A 13,133-nucleotide genomic window follows, 5' to 3' on the forward strand; every position below is an offset into this window, starting at 1 on the left:
ACACAAAGCTTTCAAAAGAAGGTTGTGATCTCGTTCTGCTGTCAACATTAGCAGACTGTCAATACATTGCAGAAAGATGTGATTCTGTGCAAGTGGCACAAAAATGATCAAGCAAGAAAAATGTTTTAGCCTCTAGCTGTTCATATAACAGCAACCGCACACATAAATAAACATATAGGACACATTTCTGATGTGAGGATGTGTTTTGAACAGGTATAGGAAGTATTTATTAAACTAGAGCAAACTTTAGTGACATGAGATATTGTTTCATTCTTCCATTTTGATTCAGAATCACTGTGGTACACACCAAAGGTGCATTTTGACCAAGAATTCCAGGGTCTGTCAGCCCCCAGAACTACTTTACCCTGAACTAAAAGGTTCCTGTGCCCCCATTGTTGTCTGCGTTTCGACCGTGGGCTGAAGTCCCAGGTAGATTGTTCAAATCAGGCCAGTGACGTATGGAGGAGAAAACAAAGTAAATGCACTACACCACCAGACCAGTAGAGGGCAGTAAAACAAAGAGGAATGCCATTCATCACAGATGACACCATAGAAGCAGACGGACAGTTAGCCTGTTAGCATGAAGAGACTCAGCTGGCGCTGTTTTAGATGGTGCTATATTTCATCACAGATGGATTCACTGAATCAACACGTGAGAGAAGATAAGCGCGAGTAGCAAAGACGTTTCAACACGGCTTTAAAATCCTTTTGAACTCAAAAAGCCGGGGCAGAGATCGACCGGTGTTTTGGTTTAAACAGTGACCCTGTTAACTGGAGACTTTCAGCTGGATGCATCCCTCATAAACGTCTTTAGACGATCATTAAATATCTGATGAGGATATTTTAAAATCTTAATAAAAACTAAACTAGTTTGCATTCCCAGGAACTCCCTCTGTGTTTCAACAGCTGTGTAAACTCCACAAACACTGACACGTTCAGCTGAAGGTCTCCAGTTTACAGGGTCACTTTTAAAACCGGAACACCGGGAGAGACGCATTCACGGTGGGCTGAGAGAAGACTACTGTTACAAGCTGCTAAATCAAGAGAATCACAGCTTCTTCTTTTGAAAAGTACACACACATACAAAAAAGATAGAACAAATAAAAACTAATGAAAGAAAGAGAAATCAAGAGAATCACAGATGTGTGTGATGTTATTGTGGACGGCGGGCAGAATAAAAACACTGCTGTTAATCTACCAATCAGACACGTTCAGTATTGCAGGCCCTGCCCCCCTAAAGTCCCGGGACCTTTGTAAAGTACTACCCCCCAAACGGGGAGATTAAATACCCCTGAACTAAATTTAGACCCTTGATCCTCCGGTCGAAAAACGCCTCAAGAGCCAGTCAAAGTGCTGGGTACACCTTTTGGCACAGTTGTGAGTATTTAGGTAAACTTCAGTCAGTATAATATCACAGTTTTTGCACGCTATATTTCCACATAGCAGACAAAACTGACGTCCACATGAGGACTGTGTAACCTCGACCACACGCAAACACAGAAAAATCATCAAATCAAAACAAATGGCACTCTACAATGTCACATTGTTTATGTCACGTTACCTATTCTGTCTTTACAAGCTTTAAATGTCACTTTAGTTCACGATAAACGGTGAGCACATTTCTAAATGCTTGTTTTCCTTCATTAATAAAGTTGTAATCTCAGTGAACTCTGTTTTCTTCTGACAATTGAAGCTTGTTTAGTCTTTTGACACTCTAATCAAGCGTGATTGGCAGAACCAGTGCTTGTAAACTGAGCAGGGAAGTAGAAGCACGGCAGAGCGACAGAGTGTGCAGTACACCATCACCTCAAATCACCTGCTTCTCAAAGAGTGTGTTGAAATGAAGCTGCAGTAAGACCTCCTGTTGTCTGCCTGTGCCATGTTTTTATCCATAGACCTGTTTCATCAAGGCTTATCCTGCCATGCCACGGTGCACCATGTCTGCATGAACACAGGTGTTACTAATAACATCCATCATGGCTCTAGTCTGCTCTAAAGACAAAGAGAGCAGGGACAGCCGTCAGTAATCACATTATTCAGACTGTGTTTAAAGGCCTTACAGACTCCTCTGGTATTCAAAGTGAAGAAGACACGAGTGTGATCTTCAGAGCTGCTGTGAGACCGATCCTTTTGTAGTTTTTAGAGTAATGATAGCAGTCACATGCTCTGTTCAAGAACATGCGTTTGACAGGGAACAAACTACCAGAAACACCGGGGTAAACAACAATGTTTGCCAAAACAAGAATGCAAAGTAGTGAGGGCGTGTCCAGAGGGGTGGCACTCTCTACTTTTAAGAGTAGGCTGCAAACTTTACATTTTCCATCCATCCATCCATTTTCTTCCGCTTATCCGGGGTCGGGTCGCGGGGGTAGCAGTCCAAGCAAATTGACCCAGACACCCCTCTCCCCGGCGACACTTTCCAGCTCCTCCTGGGGAATCCCGAGGCATTCCCAGACCAGGCGGGAGATATAATCCCTCCACCGCGTTCTGGGTCTACCCCGGGGCCTTCTCCCAGTTGGACGTGCCCAGAACACCTCTAAAGGGAGGCGTCCGGGAGGCATCCTTATCAGATGCCTGAACCACCTCAGCTGACTCCTTTCGACGCGGAGGAGCAGCGGCTCTACTCCGAGCTCCCTCTGGATGTCCGAGCTCCTGACCCTATCTCTAAGGCTGAGCCCAGACACCCTTCGCAGAAAACTAATTTCAGCCGCTTGTATCCGTGATCTCATCCTTTCGGTCATGACCCACAGCTCATGACCATAGGTGAGGGTTGGAACGTAGACCGACTGGCAAATCGAAAGCTTTACCTTCCGACTCAGCTCCCTCTTCACCACAATGGTCCGATACAACGCCTGCATCAATGCTGACGCCGCACCAATCCGCCTGTGGATCTCACGCTCCATTTTACCCCCACTCACGAACAAGACCCCGAGATACTTAAACTCCCCCACTTGGAGCAAAGTCTCACTCCCCACCGAGAGAGAGCAATCCACCGTTTTCCGGCAGAGAACCATGGCCTCAGACTTGGAGACTTTACATTGACTATACATACAGTGTCTAACAGGAGTCTGGTCCTGCTGGAGGTTTCTGCCTGTTAAAGGAAGTTTGTCCTTGCCACTGTAACTTGCTAAATGCTGCAAAGTGCTCTGCTCATGGTGGATAAAGATGAGATCAGACTGAGTCCTGTCTGTAAGATGGGACTGGATCTTATCCTGTCTTGATGTTGGGTCTTTGTTAATAATAGAACATAGAGTACGGTCTAGACCTGCCCTGTTTGGAAAGAGTCTGAGGAGAAAATTTGTTGGGATTTGGTGCTATTTAAATAAAGATTGATTGATGTGTTTGGATCCAACAGAAGAGCTACTGGAGCTCAAAGTCTGACTACCTGGCTCATTTTATCCTGCAGGGGTGGCTTTTGACATGAGTCTGGTCCTGCTGGAGGATGGATGATTTGTGATTTGTTAACAGGTTGGTCATGGCTTTTCTTTGTATTTAAACCTAACACATTTTCTGTTGTTAGAGCTTCAGTTGTGACTTTGGAAAAACATCTTCCCTTTCAGTCTTTAGTCAGTAAGAAGATTCATGTGTCCCAGCTTTGTTGTGTTTCTTTACAAAGTCAAACATGATACACAGGAACATAATAGTTGTCTGATACTTTAATGCTATTTGCTATTATGATTACTTCTTTTGTCACGTGTTCTTCCAAACATATCTTTCCATTGAAAATGAAGGAATTGATTGACCATTTCTCATAGGTTGTGATGCTTAATCTTTAAATACTTTCTGATATGTATATCTAATAAGCCCAACGGGTGTATGCCTTCAAAACACTGATGTGGTGTTTCCATGTAATGCTTATGAGGCAGTTTAGCATTTATAATGTGTTACTTAAGTGATGCATGTGTTACACTTTACAATAAGGGTCCAGAAAGCATTCACTAATGGTTAACTAATTAAGTTTTGTAACTTTTATTAATGCTTAATAATGTATTAATTAACTCTGAGCAGTGGACATTAATTAACTGCTTATTAATGCACTAACTAATGTGTTAGTTAATGTTAGGTAATACATTATAACAATTATTAAACTATAATAATACATTAACTAATGCTAATTAAGGGACCCTTATTGTAAAGTGTTACCAAACGGGGATCTCCTTGTGACCGGCTGCCAGAGAAGCAATCACTGTGTGTTTCCCATCCTACAAAATCTGGAGGACTCCAGGGAATAATATGAAATAGCCTTGATGAAATACTTTTGTCTTCACATTAGCTAGAGAAGTCAACCAGTTATTCAAAACATCTGTCCTCTGTCATATTCTGACTGTGGCTGAGGGGTTTGTATGAACATCTCTCATACAGGAAACTGTTCTGGCAGTCAAAGGTGTTTAGAGGGCCCTGGACACTTTCACCCTCCTCCCTCTCAGGGTCTGCTCCCCGAGCTGAGCGACACCAGGATCAAGAGATTTGATGTCATTGTGCAGGACATGTACAGTATGCAGGTTGATCAGCTGATCAGTTACAAATTCACAGTGAAAATTTGCCTCATGTGCTTCAACCCCTTGACCTGAATCAGAGACATTTACTAAACTTCATGAATTACTGTATGCTACAGAAGCAAAGAAAGAGATCAAGTTTATAAACCAAGAAGATCCTGTAAGTGTGGAAGAGGACCACTGAATAATTATTTTTTGGAGGTAAGGCCAGTAAAACAAAAAAAGATGACTTTTTAAAAAGTTAAAAAGTGAAATTCTGTCTGTAAACCACATCCCTCCTTCAAACACTAACCAAATTTTCCTCTTTTTCATGTTAAATGTGACCTCTTTTTTCATAGAGGCTGTGTTGGAGGTTAATGTTCCTAACGTTGGTGAGATGTCAGTCTGCACACACCCCGCCCTGCTGCTATGATGTAAATGTGTGACACAATATCCCCCAGCCAAATTATCCCTCAAAGAAAAACAAACTTTGAAGTTCGGGAAAACGCTTCTGATGCAAGGTGTTTAAACATCATCTGGATTTTGGTTCTGCTCAAGGTGATTGTAGTTTCTGTGTGGGTGTAAGTGTGTGTGGGGTGTGTGTGTGTGTGTGTGTGTGTGTGTGTGTTTTCCCAAGTTCACCCCTAGACACAAAGACCACATTGATCTCTCTTTCTATCTTTCTCACTTTCTCCATCTCTCACACACACACACACACATACACATATCAACTCCCCCATTGTCCCCTTAACTCACCCTCACATCTAAGTGGATCTAAACCACTTAACCCATCAGTGCTGTGTGTGTGTGTGTGTGTGTGTGTGTGTGTGTGTGTGTGTGTGTGTGTGTGTGTGTGTGTGTGTGTGTGTGTGTGTGTGTGTGTGTGAGTGTATGTGTCTTAAAAAGGACAAGGTGTTTTTATAGTCTCTGACCTCACCAAATACCACTGAGCCCTCCTCCTCTCAGCTTTCTCCCTTTTCCTCCTCCTCCTCCTCTTCCTCCTCCTCCTCCTCCTCCTCCTCCTCCTCCTCCTCCTCCTCCTCTTCATCCTCCTCTTCAGTTTATTAACCACGTACAGCTTTTTGTCTTCTTGAGGTTTAAACACCTCTTCATGTTTGCTCGGGGTCTCTGTGTCTGTGTTTCTCTTTGAGCTGCACGTCATTGACCTTTTAATGTGACGTCACACTGACCCTCGTCTGGACGGCAGAACGGACGTAGCTTACTGGATACTGTGAAATAAATACCCTTGTCCACAAATCCCCCTCAGTAAACTGTCATTTACTTATAGATTATCTCCTGTTATGCTGTGGGGTGTACAAACAGGTAAGATAAGGCTAACATATCCTTCTATCGTGTGCTGAAAGAAATGGAAAGAAGACAGAAGTGAATCAGAACCGTACAACCAATGAATCGCCCTCCTTGCTCCTACGTTAACTGGTTACCATTACCCAGCAATTCATGTGTTTATCTAACCGTATGAATCATCGTCTGCTTCAATCACAAGATTTGTGACTCATTCAAAAACGCATTAACAGTGATTTCAGATCTACTGCAGCATAAATGATCGTACAAGTGAGCAGTGAATCCTAATGACAAAGTTTTTGCAAACCCGAGAGGAGTTGGGTTTTGTCTCATGAACACGTATGACAAAAACTTCTGACTGAGGCAGATGATGACAGTCACCTAAAATAGTCACAGTGTTGGAACCAGTAGGGCCATAGCAGGGCGATAACACCGGTCTTTGTAAGTTTCTCTGCACCTCTGTGTGTGAACACTCTGGAGGTGACTCACCTTGTTTGACAGACTCACTGACATTCTGTGAGTGGGCTGATTCTATTAATGACTTTCTGTTACGTTGGTTTGAACTCCAGCAGAGACATCTCAGCGTTGCCAGAAGAAACGGGATTTGGGAGAATGGAGAAAAAAGTGATTTCATTTTTTGAAAAGTGTTTTAGTAAGTTGTCCGTCATGACCGTTAAAAATAATGTTTATCTTTTTTTTCTTAAATGGAGAATCTTCATCAGATGTCTGACAATCCCCGCTGCACTCCTCAAATCAGCTCAGACCTGAAGACACCTCAGCAGAGCCCCGCAGGCATCCAGATTGTTATGATGACATTGATCAGGAGTTGCTGCAGCAACAAAGAAATCAGACGGATGGGTTACAGTCCATTGATCAGGAGACGAGAGCTGTGTCCAATGTGGCGCACGCCGTCCTCCGTGACACTCGGACCATCGTTGCTCACACAGAGCACCACCAGAGTTCAGCAGTCTTCCTGAGGCTGTAAGACTGCTGAACTCTGGTGGTGCTCTGTAGTCTCGGCCGCTCCCAGCCATACAGACTCTGACATGAACAGTACAATAAAACGGACTACCTCAAAACTTGCACACTGTACATTTACACATTCAATTGCACTATGCACAATATTTCTATTTCTATATTTCTATTTGTATTTATATTTTTACATTTATTTCTATGTCTTCCCTTAAAGCTGGGGTTGGTAATCAGATTTAGATACACTTTTTGTCATACTGGTTAAAATGATCTTTATGTCCTGATGGCAATCAATACATAATGTGTTCTTAAAAAAGAGTGAAGAAAAGCTGCTATCTACAGCCGGAGTAAACCTGGGAAAACACCAACCAATCACCGTGTTTTGGCTCCCCAAATTTTAAACCATTCAAATCCCGTCCAGCCGTTCTGCCCTCCTCCTGCGCGTACATTTCCCCGGCGTGCACTCCTCCGAGTCCCCGTCTCCTGCCTCTACTTCCCCTGACTCTACTGACTGCCCCTCTCGCTCGTCCTCGGGCCTGTCCCCTCTGACCTGATGAGGTGCTTTGCTCAGGACTGTAGTCCGGATCAGAGTCTAAAAAGCTCTCACCAACAAGCAGAATAATTAATGACGTTCAGTAAGTCCTACAGAAAATATATATTTATTGTAGCGTCCGTCCGGACGCTGTAGTGATGACGAGCCGATTCGTGAACACGTTGAGTTTTAATAACCGGTCACTGTCGGCCGTGATCACGTCAACCAACAAAACAACAATCAATGTTTGAATGAATGAAGAACTTCTCCTCTTGTCTCTCCTCTCTCCCGCTCACACACTCTACACCTCTCCTGATGCCTTCACTGACCTTCAACACTGTAGGAATTAAGAACATTTACACTGAGCACGTTTAACAAACAGTAGAGCTGTTACAGTATTATATATGTGTTATAACTTTTCTCCTGATATCGTGTCACCAGTACAACTGGATAATGTTAGCATGACAGTTGTGAGTACTAACAGCAGCCATGTTTGTTTGTGTTTTTAACTTTCACTATGAGAATGTTTTGGTGAGGACCGGTTTTGAATCAGTCACGATCATATGGTCGAGAATCAGCGGCGCTCGTGCATGTGAGGGGGGGGGCGTCGTTTTGGAGGAGCTCCGAGGGAGGAGGGGAGGGGTTAGACGGAGTCATGAGGAAAAGCTACATTCAAATTCATGCTGGTTTTCCGAGACTACCAACCCTAGCTTTAATTGTATGCTCTTTTTTTGGCTTAATGCGGGACCTGAGAAACGGAATTTCATTCCATATCATGCGACAGCTTGTATTGGTATGACAATAAAAAACCTTGAATCCTTGAATCCTTGAACAAGGCAGCTGGTCAGTGCTGTCTGGGCTGACAATGGCCGTCAATGCCCTGGCAACAGTCGGGAGGTCATTCAGTGGCAGTCCTTCAACTGAGCCGCCGGCGATTGAAGAGGGAGGGGCGAGCACAGGAGATGAACGTTCATTACACACGGGTAGACACTGGGAGACGCTGGCACTAATTGCGCTGGTGAGCAGGAATGATCCAGACGCGAGATATGGCATGGCTCCTTTTTGTGACTGGCTCCTAATCAGCCCTTAATTAGGTCATCCAGCAGCTTAAAAATGGCATTGGAGAGACAATATGTCTCTACTATTTTTATTTCTGACAGTCCAAATATGTTGACATGCACATTGAAGATTCTCTCTCTGTCGTCTGTCATTGCACCTATGCGCCCCTTCTTGCCACAATGACGCCATTTGGGGCGGCTCTGGCTCAGTGGTTAGAGTCGGTTCAATTCCAGCTCCGGCAGTCACATGCCAAACTGTCCTTGAGCAAAACACTGAACCCCAAACTGCTCCCGCTGTTCATCAGCGGTGTGTGAATGTGTACGAATGAGATTAGCTAACACTGATGGTCCCTCACTACATAGCAGCCTCTACCATCAGTGAGTGAATGGGTATGAATGGGTGAATGTGACGAGTAGTGTTTAAAAAGCACTTTGAGTGGTCAGACAGACTAGAAAAGTGCTACATATAATTACAAGTCCATTAACCATTTGGGCGTACTGCTGTGCCAGTTTGTACCTGCCTTTCAAACGTGCTAAATATAGACACAAAAACACCGCCCGCTATCTGCTTCAGGTTTGATAAATCACATTGCGTGTGCTAAATGATTACATTTGCATCTCCTCCTCCCAGTATTTTATGCGTTCTGATAATCTGCATGTGTTCTGCATATTCATGAAGGCAAACACGCTAAATGGATAGCGAGTGCTATTTTGCTCATTTGACAGACGCAATCCTCGGTGCTCCCGGTTAGTACATCTGCTTTGCATGCGCTGTAAAGTTTGCACGTGTTTTTATACATGCAAACCTTAAGTAGATCGGGCCCTCTGTGTTATCACCAGACCGTTTTTCAATTAACTACAACAAAAAAATGTAATTTTGAGCGGAGCCAGGCCTGGAGTCAACAGGTCAGAGGTTTTCAGAGGACCAGAAAGACAACATGGATGAGGAGAAGAGGAGGAGAAACCTTGATTCAGTAATTACCAAGGGAAAACCTCGGTCACATGACTCCAGCTGTATGGCGGTCCTGCTCCGTGCTTCGTTCTGAAAACACAACCAGTGGATGTTGACAGACGAGAGAGCACTGAGCCGGACACGGATCTGGTGGAAGTCCCGTGTGAGGAAGAGTTTGCTCACACTATTGCCACGATAATTTTAAAGGTGATTTAATGTCAATACGATTTTTGCAGAGCCCAAATCATCAACGTCTGCAGAAAGTTATGGATGTCATGTGAAGTTTCATCTGGTCAATCTGCACTCAGAGATGTAAACCTGTCTGAGGAAAGAGCTTAAACTAAAGCCACATCCAATATGCCCTCTGTGTTTTGATACGTGATCATATTTGATGCATGTCCATTATGAGAGGTAAATCCCACAAGCAGAATCAATAGTGTGATGAAATATCTTAATTCAAAGCGATTCAGACTGAATCACATAGGCTCTGACAGAAGCACTCACATCTGAGAGCTTGAAGGGATTTTATGTTAATGTTTAGTCTTTTATCTTGTTGCTTTGATGATATTGTTTTATGCATTCGTGCCAGTAATGCACACTGAACTAAGATGAACTGAAAAGGCAAAGTAAAACATCTCCCTCTCATTCTGACTCTGCCATGTCCTTCGTCTTACCTCTCCTTCTCATTGTTTTCTCAGCCTCCGTCATAGTCCCCCACACCTTCTCCCGTCCAACCCAGAGAAGAGGGGCGTATGACTAAACGGTGAAAGCATCATCCGTAAAAAGAAGAGCGAGCGTATTATGCAAAAATCACTGTATACATGACGATTCAATTACAGCACGATGCAAACACTGTGTCAGGAGTGTTTAGCACATGCTGTGTACCGCTTAAGGATGCAAATGGTGCGTCTGTGTGTGGGTGTTTATTCATGTCTGGAGTCTTTTCATTTTCATTTCGGTCTTTGAGTTTGTAAAATGGCCCTTTGCTGTAAGACAATCCAGGATGTAATGTACGACCCAATGGAGCTGCACATTTTGTTTCTCTGCTGACAAATAAAAAAAAATGTTATTGTTCAGCAGGTAGTTGTTTATCGCCTGCCAATTACCTGCAAGCAAAAGCACCATAATCCAGCTGTGAATATATCTGTGGATGGAGGAAGAATATGCAATGTTTCAACCTACATTTAAGATTATTCACGCATGGAGAAGTCATAATTACCCGGAATGTGCTCAGTGCAAACCTGAGGGCTGATTTTTGACAATCAGCCATTACATCAAGGCCACAAGCTGAAGTGAGTATCATTGACTGTCTTCTTACATTTTACATTGGGATATGAGTGACTTCAACAAAGGCGCAACAAAGGCTAGGCGACTGGGTTAGATCATCTCCAAAACTGCAGCTTCAGTGGGGTGTTCCCAGTCTGCAGGGGCTAGTACTTATGTAAAGTGGTCCATGAAGGAAAATCGGTGCACTGGTGACCGGGTCGTGAACGGCAAAGGCTCACTTATGCATGTGGAGTGAAAGATGGCCTGTGTTTTAAAGAGCTCATAGTGCCCTATTACCCCTCTAGAACAGGGGTTCCCAAACCTTTCAGCCCGTGACCCCCAAAATATAGGTGCCAAAGACTCGGGACCCCACTGTCCCTCAAAGTGATTTAATGTGGCTTCATTTAGCTGGTCTGCAGAAAATGACCCTACCTATATGAGCATGTGTCTGTGTTTCCTGTGCTGTTATGAATTAACCTGCTGCTGCTGATGCTTCTGATAATTCACTGTTCACTAACCCTAAACTTAGGAGTCATCTGGAAACAAAGAAAGGCAGAAAACTCATTACACTTTATATTTTCAAGGTTTTATTTCAATTTTAGCTACTATTTTGTCCATATTTTGTATTATAATGGGTAAACTGTACTATTTTTTAAGATAACTTTTAAAAAAAACATTCTGAAAGACATCTCACAACCCCCCATTTGTGTCTCGCGACCCCCTACAGGGTCCTGACCCCCACTTTGGGAACCGCTGCTCTCGAACACTATGCTCCTGGCATGCAGGCCTGCTTATTCTGCCTTTAGTGGCTATAAATGGTATGGGAGGTAGAACCTTCAGTTTTTAGGCACCTCTCCTTTGGAATCATCTACCAGTCAGGGTCTGGGAGGCAGACACCCTCTCTACTTTTAAGAGTAGGCTTCAAACTTTCCTTTTCGATAAAGCTTATAGTTAGAGCTGGATCAGGCTTGGACCAGCTCTTAGTTATGCTGCTATAGGTTTAGACTACCAAGGGAACTGTCACACTTGGATCCTGTCTTTCCCCCTGTCTCTTACTTTAACTCTTCCTGTCCCATTTAAGTTACTAACCATAGACCTTTCTGGAGTCCCTGAGCTCCCTTGTCTCGTAGGTTCCTCTGGATCTCTGCTGCTGCAGCTTCTACAACTACTACTATCCGTCTCACCACTATCATCTCTCTCTCTCTCTTCATCTCCCTCTAGCCCTCTCTCCAACACGGTCTCAGCAGATGTGTGTCTAACATGAGTCTGGTCCTGCTGGAGGTTTCTGCCTGTTAAAGGAAGTTTGTCCTTGCCACTGTAACTTGCTAAATGCTGCAAAGTGCTCTGCTCATGGTGGATTAAGATGAAATCAGACTGAGTCCTGTCTATAAGATGGGACTGGATCTTATCCTGTCTTGATGTTGGGTCTTTGTTAATAATAGAACATAGAGTACGGTCTAGACCTGCCCTGTTTGGAAAGAGTCTGAGGAGAACATTTTTTGGGATTTGGTGCTTTATAAATAAAGATTGATCGATGTGTTTGGATCCAACAGAAGAGCTACTGGAGCTCAAAGTCTGACTACCTGGTTCATTTTATCCTGAAGACCAAAAATGTATGCAGTCCCTTAATATCTGTATTTTTTGTGCTGGAGTAAACAAACTACCATCTGCAGCCTTTTTAAAGCAACAACATGTGAAATATCAAACCTCCTATCTAACCACTAACAAGAAAGCATGTATGCCCAGCTGTAATCTGAAAGAGTTGTGTAGTCTGTGCAAAGCATCTATAGCAGCTCTCCCTACAAAGGAGATGTGTGGATTAAAAATATGTAAATGTATTATAATTAAAACACAAGGTGACCCTGCAGCTGAAAGGTTTGGTGTAACCTTCTCTGTGTACGGCACATGTTCCTGCTCAAAGTCGTTCTGGTGGGAATAATCTGAGAAAATTCCTATCAATGTCCTCTAAATAATCACACTAACCCCCTAAAGATAAATATTCTGATGAAAGTTTCAGGGTTACAAGACAGCAATCAAAAACATGTCAAGCTTTATAAGCAGACACAAACATGAAAATACAGACAGATCTTGAAATGTTAAAAAACAACTCATGAAGTGAGAGAACTAAGATGATACAGAATTTATTTATTGTTAACCCTTATCTGATAAGAGACACATTTACATTTCATTTTCTTAAAGTTACTTATTTTGGGGCATTTTTGCCTTTAAAGGTGACATATCATGCAAAATTGACTTTTTAATGGTTCTCTACCTGAAATATGTTTCCCTGGCATGTCTACAAACCCCCTGAGAATGAAAAAAATCCATTCTGCCCCTGTTCTGATTTCTACACCTTTCTGTAAATGTGTGTGAAACCAGCCGTTTCAGACTTCCGTGTTTTTGTTACGTAACAACAATATCCGGTCTGTCACGGAGTCAGAGCTCGGAGCTTGTTCAGCCCATGGACTGTATAAAATAATACTGAATCCCCCCTCCGTTTTTCATTACCTGCACAAATGTGTGCTAACAAGGAGCTTAGGAGGGAGGCATGCTAGTTGTAGGCTGTCTTAATAAAC

The 13,133-nt window shown here is 43.2% G+C and overlaps 1 protein-coding gene across 1 annotated transcript in view; it reads right to left on the reverse strand.

Annotated features, from left to right (window-relative positions):
* Positions 1-13,133, reverse strand: part of il1rapl2 (interleukin 1 receptor accessory protein-like 2) — a 486,775-nt gene that overhangs the window by 182,937 nt on the left and 290,705 nt on the right. The gene's annotated exons all lie outside the window — the stretch shown is intronic.

This window comes from Notolabrus celidotus, chromosome 8 (assembly GCF_009762535.1).
Source record: "Notolabrus celidotus isolate fNotCel1 chromosome 8, fNotCel1.pri, whole genome shotgun sequence".
NCBI classification, from domain to species: Eukaryota; Metazoa; Chordata; class Actinopteri; order Labriformes; family Labridae; genus Notolabrus; species Notolabrus celidotus.